The following is a 16,637-nucleotide window of genomic DNA, read 5'->3' as shown; positions in this document are numbered from 1 at the left end:
TGACCCGCTGAGTTGCACAAGAATTTTGTGTCTACCTTCTCATTCATTAGAAGTCACAATTCACAGCTGGACTCACTGTCTACCAAGGCCCTAGAATTCTTGTTATGTTGTTATAAGCCTGGACCTCCGGCAGAATACAATGTAAACAATGCTGCGTAATGTGACATGCTTGATGCAAACAAGATTTAGTGCATTATTGAAATGCTGCTTTTTCAACTTACAAAATATTACTAATACCATGTATTAATTTCTAGGACCATCCATGCCACTCCATTATTACCTTTGCCAGAACTGTATTTAAGGCAATGATCATAACCCCATCCCCATGAAAACAAACAGCAATTGTAATATTCCCAACTAGAAGAAGGGTCTCGACCCGAAACGTCGCCCATTCCTTCTCTCCTGAGATGCTGCCTGACCTGCTGAGTTACTCCAGCATTTTGTGAATAAATTCCCTACTAGATTACTAGACTGGAAATTATAGCAGTGGTAACCTGGTGGAAATGTCAGCATTGATAATTTGCTGATAACGTATCATTGGTGTGAATAATAATAATGAATTTCTTCATTTGACTTTACTCTTGTGCAGAAAAAAATCGAGCATGTTATGAAAACCCTTGTTGTAGTCTGGCCACTTGTAAATAAAAGTTGCAAGGAAGAACATTCAGTTGCAAAGACACAAAAACAATCATCAGTGAAACCATCAAGAAAGATTTGCGCACATACATGCGTTAATTTAAAGTTGACCACTGCTTAATTTGTTGTCTCCATCGAATTGGCCTAAAAACATTAAGAGCAACAGATCATTACTGAAGGCCACAAGGGTCTTGCATGCTCTCCTGTACTTGACAGGCAATCTGACAGCCCACACCAACAGGGGCCACAGAACGCCCCTAGTATCTGGACTACCTTGGTCCCATGATAATTAGCATAGATGAAGATACTATTCTTGCAAAAAATTAATAAAACACCTTTAATGATAGAGCTTGGAGATCCAGGATACATTTAACTGGAAATCCAAGAATTCTTGCATTGGTAACTGCACTGTAACTAGGGAAGATAAACCTTTCTGCAGGCACCAGAAGGCTGACAGCCAACAAAAATCTATGAGCTGAAGAACAAATAGTGGATGAAAAGGGGGAATGGGGGAGAGCATATCAAGAGCAGAGCATCCACTGGTAGGAATGTTTTGAAAAACTCCTCAACCTTGGCTCTATCTTTGATATGAATGTCATACCAACTGACCTGTCCAAACTCATCACTACTAGATCAACAAGAAGACAAGGTCACTCACTAACCAGCTGAAAAAAGAAGAGCTCAGAATTAAATGGTATCCTTGCTGAGTTTCTAAAACATAGTTATAAGATCCTAAGTGATACGAACAGAATTAGGCCATTCGGCCCATCAAGTCTACTCCGCCATTCAATCGTGGCTAATCTATCTCTTCTTCCTAACCCCATTCTTCTGTCTTCTCCCCAAAACCTCTGACACCCGTACTAATCAAGAATATATCTATCGCTACCTTAAATATATCCACTGACTTTGCCTCCACAGCCTTCAGTGGCAAAGAATTCCACAGATTCACCACGCTCAAACAAAAGAAATTCCTCCTCATCTCCTTCCTGAAAGAACATCCTTTAATTCTAAGGCTATGACCGCTAGTCCTTTATTGCCTGCTTGTGGGTGTGACAATGCGTAATGGGGAGTGTCTAGATGGGAGGAGGCTAGCGTGTCGACAGAGGTTGTGGGTCAGTTTAGACTCGGAGGATGGTGAGCATACAGTTGTTTACCATGCGCTCGTACCGGTTATATTTGTAAGAACCATACTGTAATAACTGCAAGAATTCTAGATATTGTTAGAAGAAGAAACAGTTGATAAAGTACGGAAGCTGATGAATTACTCTATGATTTGTGCTATTTTAATAAAACCAATTAATGAAGAAAAGAAGTTTGGAAGATTCGTTTTGTCATATCAGGGTGCGACGTGTGCGTAAGCTATAACCACATTTCATCCCCGAGAAGTAATGGCTATCGAAGTGGGATTTCGAGATGGTATAGAAACTGCCATTACATATGTTAACCTACTCATTCCTGGAATCATTCTTGTAAACCTCCTCTGGAACCTCTCCAGAACCAGCACATCCTTCCTCAGATATTGTCCCTAAAATTGCTCACAATATTCCAATTGCAGCCTTATAGACAATAGACAATAGGTGCAGAAGGAGGACATTCGGCCCTTAGAGACCCTTATAGACCTTTAGCATTCCATCCCTGTTTTTATATACAAGCCCTCTTGAAATTAACACCTGCATTGCATTTGTTTTAGTGAAGAGCAACTTCTATTAAAAAATTGCCTCATCGTTAACATCTTGGAAGAGGATATGACAGTGAACATCAGAGATGCTCTTATGACCATCTTCAGAAAAGGGAGGCAAAACTGATGGTAGTAACTACAGAGGAATCTTCCAACAACCTGCCACAGGAAAAATCATCATAAGGGTCCTTCTGAACCTCAATTACCAAAGAAATGTACCCCAAATTGTGATGTGGGGGTCCATACATTATAGAGGCAAAGGACATTAAGGTAAGGGGGGCAAGTTTTAATAGGAACCTGAGGGGCAATGTTTTCACTCAGAGCATGGTGGGTCAGAAAAGCCACCAGCATCCACAAAGACTCTTCACACCGCTGCAACAGTCTGTTCAAACTCCTTCCATCGGGCAGACGATACAAGGCCTTCTATGCCCGCACCTCCAGACTCAGGAACAGCTTCATCCCCAGGGCCATAGCTGCCATGAACCGGTCCTGCTGAGCCGGATGGTCACATCGCACAGTGATCCGGCACAGATCTACTTGCACTTTATTCTGTTTTAAAACTGTTACAATTCGTTTCGTTGGGTTGTTTAAATTAATACTGACTAGCTAATTAAATTATTGCATCGTATGGGAGGCGCATTCCCAATCTCGTTGTACCCCTGTACAATGACAATAAAGATATATTGTATTGTTGCATTGTATTGTATTGTATATGGAAAGAGTTTCCTGAGGAGGTAGTTGAGGCAGATACTATAACAGCATTTAACAGGCATTTGGACAAGTACATGGACAGGAAACATTTAGAGGGAAATAGGAGCCAAAACACTGGCAAATGAGATTAGCTTAAAAGGGGCATCTTGGGTTGAAGGGCCTGTTTCTGTGCTGTATGAATACAACATGAATTTTGCTGCACATTATCACCAAAAACAATGCAGGAAATAGCATGAATAACTTTACATTGACTTTTCTGACCTCATTACACCGGTTGATCTCCTCGTACACCGAAACATCCACAATAATCAGTCTGAAGGGACATGACTCGAAATGTTCCCTGGCCGTTCCATCCACAAATGCTGCCTGACCTGCTGAGATACACCAGCACTTTGTGCGTTACCCACTCTGATGACGATGATGGTACTTTACTGTCACTCGTACCTAGGTACAATGAAAATCATATTGTTTTTGCACACAAAGTACACAAACGAGTCGCCACAAAGGTGCCGACAGAGTTACAAAATGTACTCACCCCTTCTTTGTCTCCACCTTTCTGCCGGGTCCCCTTTGTTCTTGGTGGCCCCCCCACACCGGGTCCTCTTCGTTATCGGAGTTGCTGCTCATCCAACTGAATCGTCCTACCACAACCAGAGAGCAGTGCTGAACTACTATCTACCTGTTTGGTGACCCTCGGACTATCCTTGATCAGACTTTGCTGGCTTTACCTTGCATTAAACGTTATTCTCTTATCATGTATCGATACACTGTAAATGGCTGGAGCGACTGGGTTTGTATACTCTGGAATTTAGAAGGATGAGAGGAGATCTCATTGAAATATATAAGATTATTAAGGGATTGGACACGCTAGAGGCAGGAAACATGTTCCTGATGTTGGGGGAGTCCTGAACCAGGGGCCACAGTTTAAGAATTAAGGGGTAGGCCATTTGGAACGGGGATGAGGAAAAACTTTTTCACTCAGAGAGTTGTGAAACTGTGGAACTCTCTGCCTCAGAAGGCAGTGGCCAATTCCATGGATGCTTTAGATAGAATTAGAGAGAGTTAGATAGAGCTCTTAATGATAGCGGAGTCAAGGGATATGGGGAGAAGGCAGGAATGGGGTACTGATTGTGGATGATCAGCCATGATCACGGTGAATGGCGGTGCTGGCTCGAAGGGCCGAATGGCCTACTCCTGCACCTATTGTCTATTGTCTATTGTCTAAATACTCGAGTGTAATCATGTATTGCCTTTCTACTGACTGGTTAGCACGCAACATAAGTTTTCACTGTACCTCAGTAGAAGTGACAATTAACTAAACTGAACTAAAACTGACTCCGGAACCTGAATCTGGCTCCCACCTCGGCCTGACTCCAACCCAACCCGCGGACTTCTACCTTGAAGCTTTGACCTTGGCCCGACTCTGGCTCAGGCCTCATGGCACAGACCTCGAGGCAACGGCCGCCGGGACTCCTACCATGAGGATCTGACCTCGGCCTGACCTCGAGGGACTCTGACCTGAAGGACTCTGACCCCAACCCGATCTCCAGGGAGTCCGACCGCCAGGACTTGGACCTCCCTCCATAGGCCGCGGCGCTCTGAAGGCAGGGTGGTGTCAAATAACGCTGGATTATCACCCCAACACTCTTTCAATCTTTCTTGCTGCAGTGCAGTAGTTTAATTTCAGGAAGTTTCCAACCGTAGTATAGTAAATCTATAAGATAAATGGAAACTGTTCAATCTACATCAAGCCTACTCCAGAATCATGATCAAGCATGGAGCTGCAGTGTGTAAATAGACAATAGACAATAGACAATAGACAATAGGTGCAGGAGTAGGCCATTCAGCCCTTCGAGCCAGCACCGCCATTCAATGCGATCATGGCTGATCACTCTCAATCAGTACCCCGTTCCTGCCTTCTCCCCATACCCCCTCACTCCGCTATCCTTAAGAGCTCTATCCAGCTCTCTCTTGAAAGCATCCAACGAACTGGCCTCCACTGCCTTCTGAGGCAGAGAATTCCACACCTTCACCACTCTCTGACTGAAAAAGTTCTTCCTCATCTCCGTTCTAAATGGCCTACCCCTTAATGATGCATGTATAAGCACACATTTGGAAGGCAGGATCCAAGTGTTTTTTTTTTTACTTGTTCATTGATGCACATGAAAGGATAGTCCTAACAGCTCACATCTGCGAAGAACCTCCGACAACATTTTCCTACAGCACTGGACTGCCCCTCGCTCAGACAATAAATGTCCATAAAGAGACCCTGAAAAAAAATATGGACCACTTCCCATATCTCCTGAGAGTGGCATAGTGGTACAGCAGGTCGCAGTGATGCCCCACAGGTTCAATCTCGATCTCTGATGCGTTTGACTCTGCAATCACACACATGAATTACATGGGCGTTACTCTGAGAAACAGAGCCATTACTTTGACCGGGAAGCATTGTTGAAACATATTGAGGTCAAATATGGCAAAGCACTGTGTGTATATCAAGAGATGAGAGCAAAACAGTTGTCGACTCTGCCTACAATGCTACGGCAGGCAATGCAACCTGTTGCTTGTTTTTGAAACAGTTTTGGTCTGCAAAATGATAAACTATTGCACAATTTTCCTGCTAACTTGTAGATCCTGTTGATCTGGTAACAGAATTTCCACACTGTATCCCTAAACTCCAAATAAACTAAACTGTATAAGCAGCACAGTTACAATGGGCCAGATTTTGCTGACATGGATACAGCTCCCACGATTAACTTGAGTAATTGCTGCAGACCCATGTGCGTATAATTCAGTTAGAAATACAGTATATACAACAAAGTTTTATACAACTCTATACAATAAAGTCTCAATGGTCGGATTTGGCTGGCACAGTTTTACTACAAGGCACTAACATGTATAATTACCACACTCTCAAATTCACCTAATCTAGATGTCGGCTGCTTGTTCCCTGAACCAAAGTGTTTTGGGAACTAGCCACAAAGCCTTGAGCAGCAGAAGGGCCTCCAGTTGTACAATGGAGAAGCCTCATTCCAGAAGCTGCTCTGATATCTATGACAGCTGGCAAATCTATGTCCCGAGTTTAGTAAACGGTTGAATCATTAATCATCTATAGATATCCATGAATTACACGTAATTGAAACAATTTATAAAACTATTAAAATATTTTAAAATATATTAGATACACTTTTGAATAATTATATACATTAAACTATCGACAAATATTAAAAATAAGTTTATTTTTTATCTACCTTCCCAACAATCTGACAATCCACAATGAAATCAGTGGATTTGTGGATATTGTGGTAGATAGATATTAAAAGAAGAAACTAAACATGTTTAAAGATAAAACAATAACTTGAGATGTGGTCGTCAACTTACTTGTATTTAAAACATCTGGGCAAATGTGATGATAATTTTTTTAAATCCTATGAAAGGTAGAGTTAGTTAAAAGTAGCAATACCATACTTTGTAATTGCCTATGCCAGAAAGAATTCAAAATGATTCTAATGCACAAGATGGATGAGAAATTATATGGCGACATTTGATTTGTAATGGCAACAATAAAGAGATATTTTGTTCGTGGTTTTATAAGACAAATTAGTTGATTATGCAAACTTGGGTTTTTTTATTCCTCAAGAAACCTTCTTCAGTTTACAATAGTCAATAAACTATCATCAGTGCAATTTGCAAATAGGTTCTACTATTTTAAACTTGACATTTGTAAGACATGTGATACAGCCACATTCACATTGAACAACCGCATTTGGCATATTCTCAGAATGGGGTAATGGCGACTTCTATGGGAACGATGCCAAATGGCATCCAGAGCATTGGCACTTGAACTTCATTTGTACTACTCATTTCTCTTTCTCTTAAGAATTTATTTATTCGTTATTTTTAATACATCACCCAAAATGTTCATCTTATTTTAAATTAAAAAGGTCTGTGCAGCAACTTAAATTTCTAAGAAGTTAAAGAGAGCAGTATTGAAAATTGCTCGTGATTGTCGTCTACTGTTTTGGCATGACTGAAGTGTGAGGTTGTCTCTTTTGGTGGCACTGTTGTCTCTGATTAGGCAGGCTATGCGTTAAACCCTTCCCGATAATTGTAGCATTTGACTCATCAGTATTAAATGTTAAATGATTAAACAATATTAAATGGTTTTTTTAAAAAACATTTTAAGTGACGCTGTCCTTCAGGTGTATTTACAAATTCACAGGATAATCTAGGAGATGGAGGGAGAGAGAGGGAGAGGGTTGAGCAAATGGTGTGGAGGGCATGGTGAAGGTGATGTGCATTTAAAAGCTTTGAGTAAATATGATAATGACTTGAAAGGAGATAAAGCACCCAGATAGGTAAATCTGAATTTACCAGTGAAGGTTCAAGTTTATAAATTACTCCATTGACTACTAAAAGAATGTTTTTCAAGGATTGTCAGGGATAAAAATGTTTACAAGCTATACATCTCGAATTCTAGCACATAATCTGTTTATGCGTTTCATGTGTATGTAGCACATAATCTTTTTATGCATTTCTGGGACAAACTGCATGTTGCACACTGGGTAGCAGGAATAAGGAATAAACCAATTAACACATCATCTCTGACCTAACAGATTATTAACCAGGATTTAACTACTCTGTGTTATCAGGCACTTATTGTTTTTAAACTGAAAAGAGCTATTGTGCCTCAAACTTGATGTCAAGGTGGACTTTACAATGGCCATAAATGCCTTTGTATGTAAATTCACGTACCATCCCAGTGATCCTCACAAATCAGTCGGATGTTACTGTTTCTGAAGGAAGCTTTGAGAGCATCCTTGAATTACTTCATGCATAGGAAGGAACTAAAGATGTTGGTTTAGACGGCACGGTGGCGCAGCGGTAGAGTTGCTGCTTTACAGCGAATGCAGCGCCGGAGACTCAGGTTCGATCCTGACTACGGGTGCTGCACTGTAAGGAGTTTGTACGTTCTCCCCGTGACCTGCGTGGGTTTTCTCCGAGATCTTCGGTTTCCTCCCACACTCCAAAGACGTACAGGTATGTAGGTTAATTGGCTGGGTAAATGTAAAAATTGTCCCTAGTGGGTGTAGGATAGTGTTAATGTAAGGGGATCGCTGGGCGGCACGGACTTGGTGGGCCGAAAAGGCCTGTTTCCGGCTGTATATATATGATATGATGATATGATATGATACGATACACTGAAGATACACACAAAATTTTGGAGTGACTCAGCGGGCCAGGCAGCATCTCTGGAAGGAAGGAATGGGTGACGTTTCGGGTCGAGACCCTTCTTCAGACTCGACCCGAAACGTCACCCATTCCTTCTCTCCAGAGATGCTGCCTGGCCCGCTGAGTTACTCCAGCATTTTGTGTCTACCTTCGATTTAAAATGGCATCTGCAGTTCTTTCCTACACATGAAGTTTGTATGTTCTCTCTATGACTGGATGGGTTTTTTCCAGGTGCTCTGGTTTCCTTACACATTTCAAAGATGTGCAGGTCTGTAGGTTAATTGGCTTCTGAAATTTTTTCCTAGTGTGTAGGATAGAATGATTGTGATCACTGGTCGGTGCTGACTGTAGGCCGATGGTCCTGTTTCCACGCTGCATCTCTAAACTAAACTAAAGTAAAATAAAATAAAATAAAATAAAGGCTGAAGTGACATTAATTCTGCAGCAGCAATGGAGTTTGAACAATCGTGTAGAGTAGTTCCACCCTAGCAGGAAGTTTGTTGGCGGAGAGGTGAGATCCAGTATTGTGGTGAGATCAAGAAAAGTGTCTGAGCAACGCGGAATTCTTAACACCAATCTGTTTGAAGATTGGGTCTATTACAGGCCCATTTGTTGCAACCACAGCTTGCATGCCATCATGGAACAAACATAAGATAATGATGAATTTCTGTGGGCCAGAAAGTTTGAGAAAGCTATGCCACCATACTTCTCAAAGACGTTAGTGAAGTCAAAATAGGCCATGTATAAATATTGATGCTGTTCTCTGAATTTTACTTACAGTTGATGCATGGTGAAAATCCTGTCCTTAATTCTTCAAAATGGACAGAATCCATAGAGCTGTTGTGGGAGCAACTCTTCTATCTTTGGGAGAAGGTAGTTGACGATTACTTTTTTAATGACTTTCCTTGAGCAGACAGCAAGGCAAACCCTCTATAGTTACTGCAATCAGATTTGTTTTCTTTTGTGCAGATAGTCATGTTTTTGGTCATATTTGAGGTACTCTAGCATATTCTTCCCAGGTTTGAGTTTATAACTGAAGTTCCTGTCCCCACCTTTATATACTGCTGTGATATAGTCTTTTTTTGAAGCCTTGCTGTTTTTCAATTGGTATGTGGATTTTTGATGGTCTTTTCAGTCTGTGATGGTGGCAAGATTGGACTAGATAGCTTGTTGTGATCAGGAGCCGAGGAGTCTTGTGCCAAAGACAAAGCTATGTTTGAGGAGTCTTCAAAGTATTCTTTCTAGAGGGTGCTGGATACTTCTTCCATTCTTGCTTGCCTCTGTTCTAGGCTCTCTTCAGAATGGACTTTTCGATATCTGGGTCATAATTGGCCATGGACAAAACAGAAAAGTGAATGTATGTTATCGTAATCAATGAGTTGCTGTAGTTACTTCACGTTCTATCTGCCAATTTTGGGTGATGGAGTTTCTGGTGGAACTTCTTGACTTTCATGGACATGAGGGGGGGGAGGGGGGGGGAGGGGGGGAGGGGGGAAGGGGGGGGAGGGGGGGGGTCCCTTCATGTGTATTATGGAAAATTATAATATGTTCTGTTTTCCAGAAACATGTCCCCGTAATGCAAAGGTCACGTGAGATGGGAAACCAAGGTGAATTAAAAAATGAGGACATTAAAGGAATTTATTTTAGGAAAGAAATGGATTACTGAAGAATTCTTTTGAAGTAAAAATCCCTTGATCTGCTAGTTTACACCATGATTCTAAAGGTGTGGCTTTGGTTTTAATGGATTTATATGTTGATTTATATTGGTAGATAAATTGGTTTTAATTTTCCAGAATATGCTGCATTTTTGAAAGACCTCCAAAGGTCTTATAATCTTAAATGCAATTCCACTTTTAGTTTAGTTTAGAGATACTGTACGGAAACAGGCTCTTTGGCTCACCGGATCCATGCCGACCAGTGACCCCTGCACATTAACACTATCCTACACCCACTAGGGACAATTTGTACATCTACCAAACCAATTAACCTACAAACCTGTACATCTTTGGCATGTGGGAGGAAACCAAAGATCTCAGAGAAAACCCACGCAGATCACAGGGAGAACGTACAAACTCCGTACAGACAGCAGCCGTAGTCAGGATCGAACCCGGGTCTCCGGCGCTGCATTCGTTGTAAGGCAGCAACTCTACCGCTGCGCCACCGTGACCGCCCTAATCCAACATGAATGGAGAACAATACTAGGAAGCAATAGGGCTGTTAAAATGGAAAAAAAAGAAAATGCTGGAGAACTCAGGAAATTCTGATTCTAATCTTCAACCTATAATGTTAACCATTTGTCTTTATACGGATCCTGCCTGTTGTGCTGAGGTTTTCCATCCTGTTTGCTTATATTTCTCCAGGTTAATTGGGCTGACATCTGAAATAGGAAGTGATACAATCTACCAATTATCTACTAATTATCTGTGAAATATGTTAAAAGAGAACACCCAGAGAATCACATGATAGCTATGTTCATTACTGAATTCTAAAAGGAAAATTAAGCTTTATAAATCTGTTAAGAGTTTTTCTGAGTTATAATCAGAAAGTAGATTAGTTAGTAGATGTGCTGAGTTTGAATTTTTAAAAAGCATTTGATAAAACATCGCACTATATTATGCAAAGTTATATTGCAAGTTACTGGCGATATATTAACGGATTAAGGATTGTTAAAGGATATAAAGAAGAATAGGAGCAAACCGATCTTTCAAGAGAGAGCTAGATAGAGCTCTTAAGGATAGCGGAGTCAGGGGGTATGGGGAGAAGGCAGGAATGGGGTACTGATTGAGAATGATCAGCCATGATCACATTGAATGGCGGTGCTGGCTCGAAGGGCCGAATGGCCTCCTCCTGCACCTATTGTCTATTGTCTATTGTCTATTTTTGAGTTGACAGTCCATGACTAGTCAGGTAGTGCTGACTCTACGAGCATGAGAAGGAGGTGGAGGAGAAGGTACACGTGGCTTCTCCGCCATAGATCATGACCAATAGGCACTTTGGCTAAACCACCTTCCTCTTTGATATCCGTAACTCTTGATTTTTCCTTCAGCTTAAACATCTAGCTAAGTTATACATAATTACTCATACCCATTGTCCTCTGGAGTAAAGAAATCCAAAGGATTTACAACTTCTGAGAAAAGAAATTCCTCCATCTCGTAAAATGACCCACCCCATCTTCTGGATGCCCTGGTAGAAGAAATATCTTAACAACAACTTTATACTGTACCTTCCACTTGGTTTTTTTCATCGAAGTCATTAATATCTGCATGTAAATAGTCAAGGCCACAGGACTTATCTTTTAGTCATCCTGTTATTAATAGCTTGCCAACTTGAAAATGACTAATTTATTTCTGTTCTCTATCTGTTAACCAATGCACTAACACGATAACATGTTAACAACAATCCATACAGTGCACTTTAATGTGGCACTTTATCAGATTATTTTTGGATGTGCAAATAAACCACATCTACTGACTGCCTATTTTCTATTATCATATCATATCATATATCTACAGCCGGAAACAGGCCTTTTCGGCCCTCCAAGTCCGTGCCGCCCAGTGATCCCCGTACATTAACACTATCCTACACCCACTAGGGACAATTTTTTTTAACATTTACCCAGCCAATTAACCTACATACCTGTACGTCTTTGGAGTATATTCCATTACCTTCACCCTCAAAGTACAAAGGTATACTTATTATCATATCATCATATATATACAGCTGGAAACAGGCCTTTTCGACCCTCCAAGTCCGTGCCGCCCAGCGATCCCCGTACATTAACACTATCCTACACCCACTAGGGACAATTTTTTTTTACATTTACCCAGCCAATTAACCTACATACCTGTACGTCTTTGGAGTATATTCCATTACCTTCACCCTCAAAGTACAAAGGTATACTTATTATCATATCATCATATATATACAGCCGGAAACAGGCCTTTTCGACCCTCCAAGTCCGTGCCGCCCAGCGATCCCCGTACATTAACACTATCCTACACCCACTAGGGACAATTTTTTTTTTACATTTACCCAGCCAATTAACCTACATACCTGTACGTCTTTGGAGTATATTCCATTACCTTCACCCTCAAAGTACAAAGGTATACTTATTATCATATCATCATATATATACAGCCGGAAACAGGCCTTTTCGACCCTCCAAGTCCGTGCCGCCCAGCGATCCCCGTACATTAACACTATCCTACACCCACTAGGGACAATTTTTTTTTACATTTACCCAGCCAATTAACCTACATACCTGTACGTCTTTGGAGTGTGGGAGGAAACCGAAGATCTCGGAGAAAACCCGCGCAGGTCACGGGGAGAACGTACAAACTCCTTACAGTGCAGCACCCGTAGTCAGGATGGAACCTGAGTCTCCGGCGCTGCATTCGCTGTAAAGCAGCAACTCTACCGCTGCGCTACCGTGGATGATTTATCTTGTACAGGATCATGTTGACTCTGTATGATCACACTGACCATTCACCATTTTGTATGTGATCTGCCACCACTTTCTTAACAATGGATTCTAACATTTTCTTGGTGACCAATGTTAGAATAAATGCCCGTTAGTTTCACATTTTCTTTCCCTCTGTGGATAGCAACATTACATAATCACAAAAGTTATATTTTTTGTGCACAAGTGGAAAGCAGATAATTTATTAAAACCTTTATAATATTATTGAAATTGTATATTACACAATATATAGCTGTCACTGGGATAGATGACTGGATTTATAATTATTTCACAAAATGCTGGAGTAACTCAGCAGGTCAGGCAGCATCGCAGGAGAGAAGGAATGGGTGACGTTTTGGGTCGAGACCCTTCTTCAGACTGATGGCGGGGGGGGGGACAAAGGAAGGATATAGGTGGAGACAGGAAGATAGAGCGAGAACTGGGAAGGGGGAGGGGAAGAGACGGACAGAGGAGCTATCTAAAGTTGGAGATGTCAATGTTCATACCGCTGGGCTGCAAGCTGCCCACGTGAAATATGAGGTGCTGTTCTTCCAATTTCCGATGGGCCTCACTATGGGACTGGAGGAGGCCCATGACAGAAAGGTCAGACTGGGGGAGTGGGAGGGGGAGTTGAAGTGCTCAGCCACCGGGAGATCAGGTTGGTTAAGGCGGACTGAGCGAAGGTGTTGAGCGAAACGATCGCCGAGCCTGCGTTTGGTTTCGCCGATGCAAAAAAGTGGACATCTAGAGCAGCGATTTATTATTATATGCATCTGTGTTTTAACCCTTTGGTTGGTGTCAATCCTCTCTTTGTGTTGTCTTACTAAAATGAAATTGCACTTTGCTAAATCTTGAGGTTTGTGTTTTCAAATTGTTGAAATGAGTAGTTAATGGAGTGGATCAGTGAGTGAGCAAATGGTGATGGGGGGGGGGGGGGGTGGGGTGGTTGGTGGGAAGTGCCTAACTCAATTTTCATTTTGTGTCATTCCTATTCTCACATCCACATAAAGTAGAAAATCTTTAGTTAGGTGAGGCTTCTATGAAAAAAAATATCATGCACACTTTGGTCTACAAATTTGATATATTAATGCATTTTTCATTTAAATGCAGAAAAAATTCTGACCAGACAAAAATATTTAATTTAAAATCTATAAGCAAAATTTGAATTGTAGCTCGAGAGAGGTGTCGATTAGATTTATAACCTCTGTGGCATTGAATTTGTTTTTGATAACTTCCATCAGTTAAACCAGTTTCCATAGACGGGCTAACTATTGCTTAAATTGGACAAATATGTTTTCACTTTGGACTTAGAGATATATTTACTTAGAGTTTTTGGAGAAAAAAAAAGTTTTTAATGTGATTTAGTTGATTTTAGATGTGACATTTTCAGAATATTGATCTTTTACTTGACAAAAAAACCCCCTTGGTTTGAAATGATTTGTAGGGCCTGACTTGGATGTTTGATGGTTGTTTTTTTGTGTCATTTGCTGCACTCTCTTTAGTGAGACCTAAACCTAAACGGTTCTGAGCACTGTTCCAGAATGATAGCCCAGATTGTGCTGGGGATTTTAACTTATTACTCTCTGAAATGAAAGTAAGAACACAACCGTTGCAATGATTTATGGATTGGTATTATGAAAGCATAGTTCTGACTCAGACTGACTAGACAATAGACAATAGGTGCAGGAGTAGGCCATTCGGCCCTTCGAGCCAGCACCACCATTCAATGTGATCATGGCTGATCATTCCCAATCAGTACCCCGTTCCTGCCTTCTCCCCATACCCCCCGACTCCGCTATCCTTAAGAGCTCTATCTAGCTCTCTCTTGAATGCATTCAGAGACTTGGCCTCCACTGCCTTCTGAGGCAGTGAATTCCACAGATTCACAACTCTCTGACTGAAAAGGTTTTTCCTCATCTCCGTTCTAAATGGCCTACCCCTTATTCTTAAACTGTGGCCCCTGGTTCTGGACTCCCCCAACATTGGGAACATGTTTCCTGCCTCTAACGTGTCCAACCCCTTAATAATCTTATATGTTTCGATATGACTAGTTAGGGATTACTTTGAAGATTTTGGTCACATTCATTGTATGAATTTCCATTTGGAAGTATCACGGAGCATGGGAAGAAATGGAATTTGGTCATGATCTCAAGACTATTTGGTCCATTAAAATGTTGTTGTGAAGTTTGTTTTGAAAAAGTGCATGACAAACAGTTGGCTCTTCAAGGTTCAAGATTGCCTGAGAACAAGACCATGGGAGATGTCCTAATGTTGGTTATTTTTATCTTGATTATATAGCTATATTAATGTGATCGAGAGACCTGGTCTCTGTTGTTTACATTAAACACTGTACACCATTCTTCTTCACAGAAAACCCAAGTTTAGCTACGTGTCACTGGAAGGACTGCATTATTACTTATCCCCAACACTACTTGAGCAAACGATGGAGAGTCACTGCTTGTACCAATGCACTGCTCTCCCACCATCTCTCCATTCTGTAAATGATTTTAACTAACACTCTAATCTCATCGCAGCCTCCTCTGTTTCAAGAAGAACAGCACTCGTGTCTCCAGTTCGTCCACATGATTAAAGTCCTTCCTCATCTTGAGTAACACCAAAATAAATCTTGCATGATGTTTGATGCGTGGTTAATGAATATGTGTGGTTAACTCCATGTTTATGTGTTACGCACAGTAAATAAGTAAATGTTGCACGGGAAATGTGTTGTGAATATATATTTTTAATTTACCATTGACACTACATCGATCTCACAGGTAAAGCAGCCATTTACCATTCATCCCAGAACTACATTACTACTTCAAAGTGGACCGCATTGGTTGATTTACAGTAGAATTACATATTAGTTTTAGTTTAGTTTAGTTTATTGTCACAAGGTACAGTGCAAATGCCTTTATATGGATACATATGGATGCATATACATTTACGGACAAACATGTTAAGTGTAGCAAATTTCCCTCCATGAAGCATATTAGTTATAATTATATCATCCTCGGAATAAAAGATGTATGATCCTCAGAATAAAAGGACGTATCTTTAGAAAGGAGACGAGGAGGAATTTCTTTCTGTGGAATCTGTGGAATACATTGCCACAGAAGGCTGTGGAGGCCAAGTCAATTGATATTTTTAAGGCGGAGATTGACAGATTCTTGATTAGTACGGGTGTCAGGGATTATGGGGAGAAGGCAGGAGAATGGGATTGAGAGGGAAAGATAGATCAGCCACGATTGAATGGCAGAGTAGACATGATGGATCGAATGGCCTAATTCTGCTCCTATCATTTATGAACTTATGAACTATGAATTTAAGAGCATGACAATTCATGTGCTTTATGAGACTAGTATTTATTTTGAAATTCTTAGTTTGTTTAATCATGTGAAGTTAAATTGCCTAGCTATCATGGTGGGATATGAATTTATGTCCCATCACCAAAATCCAGACATATTCTCATATTTTCTTATGGATTGGAAGGAGGCCATTTGGTCCATCCAGTCTAGGCTCTCCCAGAACAATCTAATTTTCTCTCATATATCCATTTAACGCGACATTAATTCTCCTGTCACCCACCGACGGGGAATAATTTATAGATGCTGGTCCAATAACTTGAAATCTATGCTACCATATTCCTTATGTTTTTGATTACATTTTTATGCATGACACATCGGAATGTCTACGTCATAATCAGATTTGTGGAGAAGGCAAATCGTGGAACAATCATTAGGGATTATATAAGAAAATAACTGCAGATGCTGGTACAAATCGAGGGTATTTATTCACAAAATGCTGGAGTAACTCAGCAGGTCAGGCAGCTGCGGCTTGCCTGCAGTCCGTCTGTCTTTTGTGTTTTTGTTGTTTTTGTATGAATTGTAGTTTTAATATGTTATGTTTTGGGGGGGGGGGGGG

Source organism: Rhinoraja longicauda, chromosome 1, assembly GCF_053455715.1.
Source record: "Rhinoraja longicauda isolate Sanriku21f chromosome 1, sRhiLon1.1, whole genome shotgun sequence".
Lineage (NCBI taxonomy): Eukaryota > Metazoa > Chordata > Chondrichthyes > Rajiformes > Arhynchobatidae > Rhinoraja > Rhinoraja longicauda.
The sequence above is the reverse complement of the archived record's forward strand: the minus strand, read 5'-3'. Positions refer to the sequence as shown.